Below are 14,409 nucleotides of genomic sequence, written 5' to 3'. Positions count from 1 at the left end.
CTGGAGGGCTTGGGGAAATCACCTTGATTCTCATGCCCTATAGATAAAGGGATCATAATCCTTCAAGACACTAATGAAGCTGACAGGAAGGGGTGCTCTGAATAATTGTGCTGCGACAACAGGCAGATACCAGCACTGGACCAGCAAACTGGGATACACGGTCATTCTAGCTGTAAGGGGTCTCTGGTCAGAGGAGGCTCGGGGCACGGTGCTGGCTATTGTGGGAGTTATTGGGTGGCCCCAGGTAAAAGTCCAAGGTCTAGAGACATGGAAGACCCTGGAAGAAGGCAGTGAGGAGGCATCAAGGGGCAACTGGGTAGAGTACCTACAATTTAATACAGGATGAATGAGGCTCTGATAAACTGTGTGAGTCCAAAAAAGAGGAATGGCAAAAATGTGAGATTTATGTCAGACCCAAGAAGACCTCCCTGGCGCTGAGTGCTGTAAGCCCTGGAAGGCATTTCTGAGACTAGTGGTGCTAGTGGCTTCTGGGGCCTTTAAAACAGCAGGATTCAGTTTGTCCCAAGCAAAACCCTACCTACTGCAAGGATGGAAGATAAATTAGCAGATGTCTGAGCTCCTTCCAGCTCTGGCTGCCAAGATAAGAGGAAACTATTGGTTGTAGGAAATGTTCCAAAGATGAAAAAAAAAAAAGAGTTTTAGTCACATAAAAGTTTGTTGCAAACTTTTGTTAAAGGGTAAAGCACAGGGAAGCAGATGTGGCTCAAGCAACTGGGCTCCCATCTACCATATAGGAGGTCCAGGGTTCAATACCCAGGGCCTCCTGGTGAAGGCAAGCTGGTCCCATGTGGAGTGTCGGCCCATATGGGGTGCTGCCCCATGTAGGACTGCTGCCCTGCACAGGAGTGCTGGCCAATATGAAGAGCTGATGCAACAGAAAGAGACACAGAGGAGAAACAATAAGAGACTTAGCAAAACCAGGGAGTTGAGGTAGTGCAAGAGAGTGATCGCCTCTCTCCCACTCCAGAGGGTCCCAGGATCAGTTCCTAGAGCCATCTAATGAGAATACAAGCAAGCACAGAAGAACACACAGAGAATGGACACAGAGAGCAGGCGAGGTAGGGGACAAAAATAAATAAATCTTAAAAAAAAAAAAAGGGTAAAGCATGAATCTTGAGGAAAACAAGACAAGTCCCAATTTACATTTTGATGATTATTAATACTATAACTATGGAAAGAAATTCTTCTCCTCTTCTGTTTATATAGACTTTAATAAGAATAACTAAGAATCTTCCTTGCAGTTTTTTCCCCACAGATGTTGTTAAAAAAAAAAAACAAAACAAAGCAACAACTATAATTTTTCTTGAGTATATATCTAAAGCAGATGATGCTATTTCATGTATTATATTAAACCAAACATCTTAACTATAGTTAATTTTTAATTGTAAAAATAATATCAAAGCAAGCATCTATTTGATGCATTATCATATTTAACCGGCATTTATTTTCCAGAATTAATGCTTCAAATTGGCTAAGGAAATAAAATATCTTAAAAAAATTTTTTTTTTTATGATAAAAAAGGGGTTGTGAGGATTCAGCTGATATTCATTAAACCAAAATAGTAAGATAATTTCAGTAACAGCAGCTGGTGAGTGAAAGACGACCTGGATAGTTGGTAGACTGGGAATCCAGTTCCAATTTTGGTTACAATACAATGAAGAGCAACCCACTTAGTCACTTGAAGTCCCAGTTTCTTAGTGTCTAGTGTAGGGCTAAGTTATCAGTTAGAATACTCTCTTCTGCAAGTGATAAAAACAGGGCTCAAATTGGTTTAAGCCATAAGCTATCTCACATAGGAGGAAGGCTGGAGATACAACAAGCTGGGGTGGGGGCATCGATTCAGTGTTCCCACGGTGTCATCGACCAAGTTCTCTTGTGTCTTGGCTCTACCATCTCATGTCTTCATCATTCTCAGACTGCAATGGAAACAACATGGCTTCCTCCCTATTCCTGAATCAGTCACTGGCCTGAGACATAGGGTTACTCTGATGAGCTCCAACAAGTCATCAGGGATGGAATAAATGACATGGAGACAACAACAGCCTTCCCGATCGTGGTACCCCAGAAAAACATGTTCTTAAAGTTAATCCATCCCCGTGGGTGTGAATCAGTTATAAGTGGGACCTTTTGATGAGGCTACTTCAGTTAAGGTATGTCCCACCTCATTCAGGATGGGTCTTAATCTTATTACTGGAATCTTTTATAAGAAAATGAAATTCAGAGAGAGAGACACAGAGAGAGAGAGAGAAAGCGAAGGATGTAAGAAGCTGAAAGCAATGGAGCCAGGAAGGGAAGGGAAGGGAGAGAGCATCAGATGTCACCATGTGCTGGTGACAGAGGAGCCACGGATTGCCAGCAGCTGGTTTTCTGGAAGAAAGCATCACCTTGATGGTACCTTGATTTGGATATTTCCTGGCCTCAAAATGAGTGAGTAAATAAATTCCCATTGTTCAAGTCAACCCATTTCATGATATTTTCTTAGGTAGCTTAGGAAACTAAAACACAGATGATGATGTCTTGTAGTAGTGGAAAAATCATGGGATGGACATTTAGAAACTGTCAATACAATCTGAAAATGGGTACTGTTGCTATTTAAATATTCCGTAAGTAGTTACCATTCAACTGAAAATATCAGAGTGAAAAAGAGAGTGCATTACAATATCTAACATCTGTCCATCAGAAGAGTATATGGTTTTAGATTTTCCTTCCCTGAAATTCCTTCAGGAAAGTAGCATACTTTGTAATGGTAAGACCAGAGGGACATCTAAAGAGGATTCACTAAAAGCCATCAAACATCAGGAGGAAAGGAAAGACATGACGCCTTATACTCTAGTTTGGCATCTGATGCAGTTCAGTTTCCTATAAAGCTCTAGTCTCATATGACAATCACGTCAATGTCATGTGCTAGTAAAAGGATCAAGTGAACCAGTAAAGACGATGGGCTACTGCATGGATAGATGTGAATATAAACGCCAGTTTCTCCACTTAGCACTTGCATGCTGGGTCAATCTATTTAACCTCTTTGAGCCTCAGTTTCCTGATTTGTACAATGAAGACAATAATATCCACCTCATAGAATTGACGAGATTTCATGAAACAAAGTGAAAAAGCATCAATTACAGCATTTATCAGAAAACAGATGTTGAATAAAGGGCAGCCGTACAGGCCATGTAGGAGGTGTTTTCAAATTATTATTTAATAACTATGATGTGACAGCCCAGAAAACTTTGTACCAACAAACTCAATAAATTCAAGTGAATGGATAATTAGCAAGCATCTTTCATGTACAGATCTTATGCAACTTGACACCATAGCCTTAATTTTAAATAGTGGTTCATGACTACCAACGCTTTTTAGTTCTTATCACTTCCTCCACGCTGTTCAATCTGGATTCACTGTATTTTCTTATCTATGATTGCTGGGAGGTAGGGGGAAAAGAAATGATCAAAGTATCTTCCATTGGTAAAAGGTGGAGTAGTAAGAGAGAAAGAAGGAGAGGGAGAGGCCGAGGCTAAGAGTCACTTAATGGGACCAATCACAAAACAGCTAAACACAGTTCAGAGAGAGTAGTGAGAGTGGATATGTGCTTGAGCGTGTATATTTGTATGTGTGCGCATGGTTAATTTTCATATGAATATATATTTTTGGTCTTTATTTTAAAATCAAATTTGAAGAGGTTTAATTTGTAAGCAATAAATGCATCCATCTTAAGAACACACTTTGATGAATTTTCACAATGTATATTCCTACATAACCACTGCCACTACCAGGATTTAGGGAATTTCCATCATCCCAGAGAGTTCCCTTGTATTTCTTTGCACCAGTCTCCCTTCTGCAACTCTAAGCAGCCATTTATCTGTGTTCAGTCACTATAGATTTGTTCCTAAATTGTGCCAGCGTACCTGGGGTGCTACAGTGAACTCACAGGGCATCATGGACTATTTTAAATATTTGAGGGAAACACGAGGATATGTGCTAGACACCATGGGAACCAGTACTATTATTCAGAGGTAACTACTCAATAAAGGGAACTAAGTTTTGTTGTTTTTTTTGACCCAGTGGCACCATGAAAAAATTTCGGAGACCCTAAGGTCTCCAGGAAATTTCTCAGGAGTCTCTCAATTAGAATTTCATAGGAATGGAATCATGCAATCTGTATTCTTTTTATCTGGCTTTTTTTACCAGGCATAATATTTCTGAGGTTTATCCAGGCTGTTGCCTGTATTCCTTTATCATTCTTTTATATTACTGAGATGTATTCTAGCATCTATGTACCACAATTTCACTAAATAAATCTGCTGGGATGTTCATGTACATATCTTTTGAGTATATATGTTTTCATTTCTCTTGGGTGGATATCGATAAGCAGAATTTCTGGATCATGTGTTAAATGTACGTTTAACATGTTAAGAAATTGCCAAACCTCATTCCAAAGCACCATTTTATATTCCCAGTTGTTCCACATCCTTGCCAATATAATATTGCCAGTTGTTTTAATTTTAGTCATTCTGGTGGGTGTGTGGTGCTATCTCGTGTTTTTAATTTGCATTTTTCTGATGACTAATGATGTTGAGAATATTTTCATGTGCTTATTGGCCATTTGTATATCTTCTTTAGTGAAGCCAGTTGAAATCTCTTGTCTATTTAAAAAATTGAGTGGTTTATCTTTTTGTGATTGAGTTGTGAATATTTTATATGTTCTTAATACAAGTTAATTGTTAGATTATATATATATAATTTTTATTTCTTCTGATCTGTGGTTTGCTTTTTTCATTTTAAAAACTATTGATTATTCATACCTAAACATACATAAACAATAAATGTATAGTAAAAGTTGTGAACTTACAAAACAAACATACATAACATCATACAGGTTTTTTATACATTACCTCACCACTATCTCCTTGTATTGTTGTAAAACATTTGTAATAAATTATGAAAGAGCATCATCAAAGTATTATTACTAACTATAGCCCATGTTTTACATTTGATGTATTTTCCTCCAACCCACACTATTTTTTTTTTGTTCACAAACCATACAATTTATCTGAAGTGTATAATCAATGGCATTTGGTATAATCACAGAGTTGTGCATTCATCACTTTGGTCAATATTAGATCATTTTCATTAAAAAAATCAGCGAACAACAAACTACTATCATACCCATATGTGGTATACTTTTTGATTGTCTTAACAATCTTTCAAAGAACAAAAGTTTTAATTTTTCATAAAATGCATTTTATCAACATTTTCTTTCATGGTTTATACTTAATTGCGTCTTCAGAAATTTTTGCCAGCACAAGTTCAAAAAGATTTTCTCTCTCTTTTTTTTTCCCTGTAGGTTCTTTTTGTTTGTTTTTTCACTCTTTTTTTTTTTTTTTACATTTAGGTTTTATGATAGAATTTGTGTATGGTGTGAGGTAAGGATAAAGGTTCATGTGTAATTAGTTTTCAAACAACATTTAAAAAAAGAATATCTTTTCCCATTGAATCACTTTGGCACCTTTATTGAATATTAATTGACCATATTTGTGCAGGTCTATTTCTAGACTCTCTTCTTTTTTATCGTTCTTATGAGTATCTTTGCCAGTAGCACATTGTTTCAATTACTGTAGCTTTATGGTAAGTCTTAAAATCCAGGTAATATAGTCCTCCAACTTCGTTCTTTTTCAAAATTGTTTTGGCTAATATAGGTTCTTTGCAATTTTATGTAAACTGTAGAATCAACATGTCATTTCTGCAGAAAAGTTTGCTGGGCTTTGATAGGCTCTTCCCTGGGCATAACTGAGGTGGTCAGGCCAGATTCTTTGGAAGGTGGAGTAAACTTAGGGCGATCTAAATAGTGAATGAAAAAAGGTAGGGAAATAAAGGAAAGAAAACCCCAGTTGTATTTCCAGATGATCCTTAAATTAGTGATTTAATGCTTGTGGAAATGTAAATTCCACTGGGAGTGGTAACACATTAAAGCTTTAAATTCTTTAATTTGAATGACTCTAGTGGCTTTGGTAAATGTACTGGGAGCTTGAAGAAAACAGGACATTAGAAGTGGAAGTAACAATACAAAGAGAAGAATTGGAGAGTGTCACGATAAGATTGCCACTTAAGTTTTGTTTTTGAGAATCACAATTCAGAAAGTATCTTCTCATTGGACATTCTTCCCCATCCAATTAGACAGTAGTGATGGGGCACAAAATCTGGAACTTCAGCATGAGTTTAGGGAGCTTTGTGGGTGACTTGGTATTTGATAGGGCGAAACAGTGGTTTGTCAGCAGCAGGAGTAATAAAAATAGAATTTGTAAAACACAGGCACTGGAACCAAAATATCTTGGATTTATGTCCAATTTTCTTGTTGTGTGACATTAGGGCAAATGGATTGCAACATAGATTTCATAATTTGCAGTGAGAATTAAAACAAGTTCTCTCCAGTGGCCTCCTGGATAGCACAGGCACCTAACATTCAACAGGTCCCAAACAGAATCCACAGTTTTCTCTCTCAAGCCTGCTCCTCATTTGGGTTTCCCTTTTCAGTGAATAGTCCAATTATCCATGGCAGTGGATGTGTGCCCTTTGTAGCCTCCCAGAATCTTTGTAACACCTTCTCCATATTTTGATGTTTCCTCATAGAAACAAAAACATGAAAACAAAAACAAAGTATATATCCCAGCCTCCTTTGCTGCTAGGACGCAGATGTGTGACATACAGTCCACCCATCACATAGTTCAGAGTGGAAGTCTATGAGGAAAGAGGCAGGATGCAGCTTCTCCATTTGGGGGGCACAGATGTGGTCCTTGGATCTCCTTGGCATCTTCACTAGAGTTGTTCCTGGAAACTCAGCCTAGACCCTGATCTACTCTTCCTTTCAAAGATTCTATTAGGCACTAGAACCAATACATACTAAGGTACATAAGCCAGACCACTTCCACTCTCTAACTATGGTAGCTCATCAGTACTCCAGTATCTTCTGAATCTGTCTACTTCTCTCCATCTCCACTCTTCTAGCCCTGGGCAAGCTACCATTGTTTCTCAACTGGACTTGGACAATGCCCAGTAATGGGTCTCTCTTTCCATTCTTTCAATCTTATCTCTATACTGTTGGGAGAGTCATCCTTGTAAAAAGGCAAACATACCACTTTCTTGCTGAACACTCTTCAGTGGGACATTACTGTTCTTAGGGCAAAGTTCAAAACCTTCAAATTGACCTACGTGTTTCTCTGGCATCGGCCCCCTGCCTCTCTCATCAGGCCTGCTTGGAGCCACTCCCTCCTGGCTCAGTCTTCGGTTACACTGGCTTTCTCTCTGTTTCTGGAATGGGTGAGCTCTTTCTTGTCTCAAGGTCTTTGTTCTGTCACTCCCTGTTCCCTATACTTGGAAAACATCCCATCTCCACCTGACGAACTCCCCCTCACCTTTCCAATCCTCGCCTCAACTTTTCACCCCAGTGAAGCCTTCCCTGACCCCTACTATTTACTCTAATTCTCCACAGCATTTAAAAAAATATATGAAATCATCCTGTAATTGATTGGGTAGGTGGAATGGCACAAATTTTAAAGCATGGGCTCTCTAGCCAGCCTGTGTGTGTCCTGGGTGGCACCTTCACTTCTTATCTGGGTGACTTTGGGCAGGTTACTTCATCTTTCTGTGTCTCAGTTTCCTCATTTTGCCAAATGGGCATAATAATGGTACGGTACTAGTACTGTCTAAGGTTTGTAGCACATAGAATGGGCGTCAGCACAGATTTTCTATAATGGGCCAGATAGTAAATATTTTCAGCTATATAGTCTCTTTCATAACTACTCAGCTCTGCCACTGCAGTGTGAAAGTAGCCATAGACATCTAAATGAATGGGTGTGGCTGTGTTCCAATAAAACTTCATTTACCAAAATAAGTGATATGCTGTGTTTGGCCCACGGGTCATATTTTGCCAACTCCTGCCTTAGAATATGCTTAGCCTAAAACATGTGCTCAATAAGAGTTAGGTATTATTGTTCATTGTTCAATATCTTTCTTTTCCTGCTAAAATGTACACTCCATCAGGGCAAAACTGTGTCTCCTTTGTTTGGAATGAAAGAATGAGAATGTTAAGAAATTAACCCAGATCTAGGGTAGAGTTGGTGCTTAAGAGTTATCGGCTTTCTTCACCTTCTTCTGGTTTAACGATGATATTATTCATTCATCCTTAATACAGCATATCTTTTGAGTTGTTTTTGTTTTTGTTTTTTTAGTAGGAATGGTAGACTTGATTTCCTTGGGATCAATATTCAAGGGGAGAATTTCCTACCCAATTAACATGGCTTTTATGGCTCTTGATGCACTGTAATAACTAGTGCTAAAATTTACAGAGGTTCTACCACATGCCAGGGTTTTAATATAACTCCTTTAATCTTCACAATCACTCTGTGAAGCAAAGCTTCCCTATTTATAGAGGAAGAAACCGAGGATCAAGAAGGTTAAACATTTCGCCAATGAGTAGTTGGCAGAGCTGGAACTGGACCTGGGTGCATTGGCCTCAAGTCCTCTCGTCTTTCTTTGGAGCTGCCCTGTTCCTCCCATTGCCAGATTGCCTTTCAAGAGGCCAGAAGCAATGCTCCTCTACCTCTCTAGATATTATCATTGGAAAAATTGCCTCTTGGATGTGGCTCAAGTAATAGGGCTTCCTACCACATGGAAGGACCCGGGTTTGATCTCTGGGGCCACCTGGTAAAAAAGGAAAAGAGAAAGCATGCCTGCGAGTTGAGGCAGTGCCTGCATGGTGAGCCGAGTGCACGCAAAGTGAGCCGAGTGCTCGTGTGATGAGCATGAGTGCCCGTGCATGGAGCCAGTGCCTGCGCAAGTGAGTCACACAGCAAGATGATAACGCAACAAAAGAGAGACAACAGGCAGAGTCAAGATGCTGTGTAGCAGAGACCAGGAACTAAGGTGGTGCAGTTGACAGGGAACCTCTCTCCTCATTAGAGGCCCCCCAGATCGAATCTCAGTGAATCTTAGAAGAGAAGAAACAAGAGAAGACAAAAAGAGAAACAGATACAGAAGATCACACAGCAAATGGATACAGGAAAAATAGCAAGGGGGCGGGGAGGGGAGGGAAAAGAGGAGGAGGAAAGGGAAAGGGAAAATAAACACTTAAAAAAGTTGCCTCTTAATTCACTTGGTAAAAACCATAACAGATTTGAAATATCATATGGAAATAATTTTTCAGAAGTAAAAACAGTTAGGTACTCCCAAATCCTTTCCTTTTACCTCTCATCCTACACTCCCCGCCTAGAGAAATATTTCGCTTTCTCCCACTAACAGTAGGGGTCTAAATGGCCTACAGACAACCTCCACCTGCTGTTTCTCTTTCTGCTTCCTCTGGCTCTGAGTACTTCTCAGGGCAAAGTCTAACTTTCCTCCCTGATGGTGCTAATGAGATGTGGGGAGCTCTATCAGAGAGAACAGCCTTTTTGCTGATCCTCAAGACTTTCTCAGAACCACATGATTTCATTCCAAAATGCCCTGTTAGCCTCTTTGCTCGCTTTTCCTCTTGTGGCTGAGGAAAAAGAAGGACAGACGTTCCATGGGCTGACTTCCTGAGTCTGCATCAACCTCCACCACCGTCTTTTTTTCCAACCTGGACGGTTTCCTTGGCAACCAAGTTAATTGTCAGTCACTCACTGCTTTCAACTCTTCATCTTCTTATTAATGCTTGCTCAGTTTTGAATAGTTTGTCTTACTTGAAAAGAAACTGCAGAAGCTGCACTTTTGTTGTTGCTTTTTTTTTTTTTTTAAAACCAGGATTTCTGCCAAGCCTTTTAAAGGGCCCAGGAAGATTTCCCTTATGAACATTTGAAAACTCAGTTAAGTACAACCACAAATTGTACCTATGATGTGTCAGGCACTGTTCTAAGTGCTTTATATAGAGTCACTCATTTAAGCTTCATGTAGACCCTTGAGGTAGGTACAGCTATTATTATCCCTCCTTTACAGATGAGGAAACTGAGGCACAAGGAAATTAAGTACCTTGTCCAAGGTCAACAGGCAGGAACATTTCTAGAAGGTAATAAGTGATCTCTTCAGACCTGAATAGGATGTATCTGCCTTTTCACAGGAGCCTCCTGGATAGGGAAGCTTTGGATTCACACTGATGGAGCCAAAGGCCCTCTTGCAGGTGGTGAGTGTTGTGGATTGAATTGTGTCTTCACAAAAGACTCATTCAAGTCGTAAACCCCCCAGGCCTGGGAATGCGAGCTCGGTTGTAAATAGGATCTTTCAAGATCTTATTGAGATGAGGCCAAACTGGATTAGAGTGGGCTTTACCCAATACGACCAGAGTTTGAATAAGCAGAGGAAATTTGGCACAGTAGTAGGAGACAGATGTGGGAGATACAGTCACGTGATAGAGGTAGAACTGTGGATGGCTGGCAGCACCAGCAGGCTCCAGGCTTCAGGGGATGCGCTGTCCTGCTGACACCTTGATTTTGGACTTCTGGCCTCCAACACTGTGACACAATAAATCCCCACTCTTTAAACTAAGCAGCCTGTGGTATTTGTTATAGCAGCCCTGGCAAACTCAGAGAGTGGGGGGAGAGATTTTTGGGAAGGGTTGCTGTTTTGGTTTGCGAAAGCTGCCGATGCAAAAATACCAGAAATGGGTTGGCTTTTATAATGGAGATTTATTAGAGTAGAAGCTTACAGTTCTGAGGCTGCAAACATGTCCACATCAAGGCATCAGCAAAGACCTGTCTCACCGATGGTCAGCTGGTATTTGGGGTCCTGGACTCCTGCCAGAGGCAAAGCAAAATGGTGGCCAATCTCTCTAGTCCTCTCTCTCTCTCACAACACAGTAGAGTCAAAATGGCAGCTGTCTTTCTCTATTTCTACTTTCAGCTTCCAGTTTATTTAAGACTTCAGAAGAGGGCAAAGACCTAACTTGCATCAGGCCTCAAAGATGTAGTGCAATGAAGGGCCCTAAAGCCATCTAAACAAAAGTGATCTAATCAAAGTTTCCATTAGCTGAATCTAATGCAATTAGCAATTTTCATTCTCACAGGAATGGATTAGTTCTAACAGCATGATCTTTTCTGGGATTCACAAATAATTGTCACAGCAGCTTTTGGGAGCCCTCACCTCACCCCAGCTGGGCATACGGAGACTGTGAGCAGCATGCCCCTATTTTGACTGACGGCATGTAGTGGAATAGCTTAAAGACAGACTCTGGGATCAGGCAGAGCTGGGAACACATTTTGCTTCAGTCACTGAGTCACTAAGCAAACTTCCCCATAAATTCTTAGGTGGAGGCTGGCTAGCCCAGGGGAGAATATCTCTGAGGAAATTCATTCCCTTGATAGGATTTTGACATAGGCCAGGATTCTCAACCCTGGCCTTAATGACATTTTGGTCAGATTATTATTATTTTTCTGGGGGGTGGGTGGTGGTGGGTGGTGTTGGCCTGGGCATTGTAGGATGTTTAGCAGCACCACTGGTCTTTACCTGCTGGATGCCAATAACACCCCCCAGCTGTGACAACTGAAAGTGCCTCAAGATATGGCCAAAGGTTCAAAATCCCCCCTGGTTGAGACCCCCATAGATTAAATGGTCTAAAGCCTCTTCCTGTCCTGAGTTTAAAAAAGTTTCTGTCAAATGTTCTCAATACAAAGAACTCTTTTACATAAAAATCACTCTGTTTGCATGAGGGGTCAGAATTTAGACTCACAACTCAGCTATTCAGAAGGGTGACCAGATTTCTGGAATTTGTTATGAGTTGCCCTTTCCTCTCACTCGAAATATCTCATTCGCTCTTTCCACTAAGAAAGGCAATCTCTCCACTTGAGGTAACTGTATTTTCTGGTTAAAAATAAAAGCCTCTCCTGAGTAATTTCTCGGTTGTCTCAAGACTCAAAGTTGCTATGCCATGAATGTATCGCACTAATGAAAGAAGTTGTCGATGTGGGAGGAGTGGGGGATGTGGGGAGTGGGGTATATGGGAACTTCTTATTTTTAAAAAAATTTATTTCTTTCCCCTTCCCCTCCCTCCCTGGCCCCACCCCCCCCCTCGTTGTGTGCTCTCTTGTGTCCATTCACTGTGTGTTCTTCTGTGTCTGCTTGCATTCCTGTGAGTGGCATCAGGAATCTGTGTCTCTTTTTGTTGTGTCATCTTGCTACATCAGTCCTCTGTGTGTGCGGTGCCACTCCTGGGCAGGCTGTGCTTTTTTTCACGTGGGGCGGCTCTCCTTGCAGGGTGCACTCCTTGTGCGTGGAACTCCCCTACATGGGGGACACCCCTGCGTGGCATGATACTCCTTGTGCGCATCAGCACTGTGCATGGGCCAGCTCACTACATGGGTCAAGAGACCCTGGGTTTGAACCCTGGACCTCCCATGTGGTGGGCGGATGCTCTCTCAGTTGAGCCAAATCCACTTCCCTCTTATTTTTTCAATGTAACATTTTATGTGATCCATGTATCTTTAAAAAAAAAAAAAGATTAAAAAAAAAGGCAGCGATGGTGGACAACACCAATCCCAAGGAATAGAGAGTGTCTGCAACTGCAAGCAAGATAGTTCCATCCATCTGCCCCATGGGATCTAAGCCCCCTCTCAGTTTGAAGCAGAGGGGGCATCACCATCCCAAAATCCTCAGGACTGGGGAATGAACACTGAACTAAAGTAGACTTATTATTATTATTTATAAATGTATTTTTATTCTAACAATGGAAGAAATTTTATCACTGATATAAAGGCAGTGGCCACCAGAGGTTCTGAGGGGAAGGAGAAGGAAGAATATGGGGGCATTTTTGGGACCCTGGAATTATCCTTCATGATGTTGCAATGATGGATACAGGCCATTATATATTTTGTCACAACCTACAAAATTGTGCGGGATAGAGTATAAACTACAGTGTAAACTATAGTCTGTGGTTATCAGCAATGCTTAAATATGTGTTCACCAATTGTAATAAATATACCACACTAATGAAAGATGTTAAAGTGGGAAAGTGTGGGAGGCGGAGGGGTTGGGACATTTGGGAATCCCCTATATTTTATATAACATTTACATAATCTAAAGCTTCTTTAAAAATAAAAAATTATAGATCTTGAAAACAAAAGACTCAAAGTTGCTGGCAGCCTTTCCCCCACCTCCAACTCTCCTCAGCATCAGCTTCCTTACAAAGCCTGGGGGCAGGGACAAGCTCGTGAAGCATCCGGGCATCCACCGAGGGGCGGGGCCACTGGGCCTCCTGGGGCGTGGCCAGGAGGGGTGTGTCTTCCTGCTTTGGCCATGGCCTCCTAGCACCTTGCAAGTTTATCCTCTTTGGCGCTCAGCCACAGCAGTTTTCTGGCTTCCAGCTCCCGCCCAGCTCCCAACGCTGTCACCGGGGCCTATGTGTCCTCTCTCACCAGTCCAGGCACCTCTGGCAGTTACCCTGCCTGAATTCTCAGTTACCATCTGACCCCTCAGGGGGCTGTGAGAACATCCCTAGATCTCGCACATGCTGGGTGGGGAGTGGGGACTGTTTCAGGCCCTTCTCTCTCCAGATCTGCTCTGTCACCATCCCTAACTGCAGCCCACTCCTCAGTCACCTCCAACCCCCACATTCTGAGGCTGCCTCCTGCCTGGGCCAACAAGCCTGTGTCTCCTCAGTCTTGCAATTGCAAATCTGGAGGGCAAGGGAAACATAGACATTTAAGTATTTATCCTGTCTAATGCTAATTTGAAAGTGCATAGAATTGTTTTTGTAAAAAAATTAACAAACTTCATTTTGTGGGGAGTTTTAGATTTACAGAAAAAATGAGCAGGAAGTACAGAGAGTTCCCATATATCCTCCCAACCACATGAATCAGTTTTTCTTATTAACATCTTGCATTAGTGTGGCACATCTGTTAAAACTGATGAACCAATATTGATACATTATTAGTAAAGTCTATAGCTTGCATTAGCTTCACTCCTTGGTCGTATAGTTCTATAGGTTTTGACAAATGCGTGATGTCATGTATCCACCATGACAGTACCAGCTATAATAGTTTCACTGCCCTGATGAGCCCTGGCCCTACCTGATAATCCCTTCCTCTCTGTCCCTCCTTCCCAACCCCTTGCAATCATTGATCATTTTACTCGCACTGTAGTTTTGCCTTTTCCAGAATGCCACATAGTTGGAATCACAATCTCTAGTCTTTTCCAACTGGATTATTTCACCTAAAAATATGCATTTAAGTTTTCTGCATGACTTTTTGTGGCTTGATAGCACATTTCTTTTTGTTGCTAGATAATATTGCATTTTATGGATGTACCACAGTTTGTCTATTCATGTATTGAAGGATGTGGTAGTTTGAAGCTTTTGTGGACCCCAGAAAGTCATGTTCTTAGGCTAATCCATTCCTGTGGGTATAAACTTATTGGAGATGGGACCTTTCAATA

The sequence above is a fragment of the Dasypus novemcinctus genome, chromosome 2 (genome assembly GCF_030445035.2).
Source record: "Dasypus novemcinctus isolate mDasNov1 chromosome 2, mDasNov1.1.hap2, whole genome shotgun sequence".
Classification (NCBI taxonomy): Eukaryota; Metazoa; Chordata; class Mammalia; order Cingulata; family Dasypodidae; genus Dasypus; species Dasypus novemcinctus.
This window is presented reverse-complemented; position numbering follows the sequence as displayed.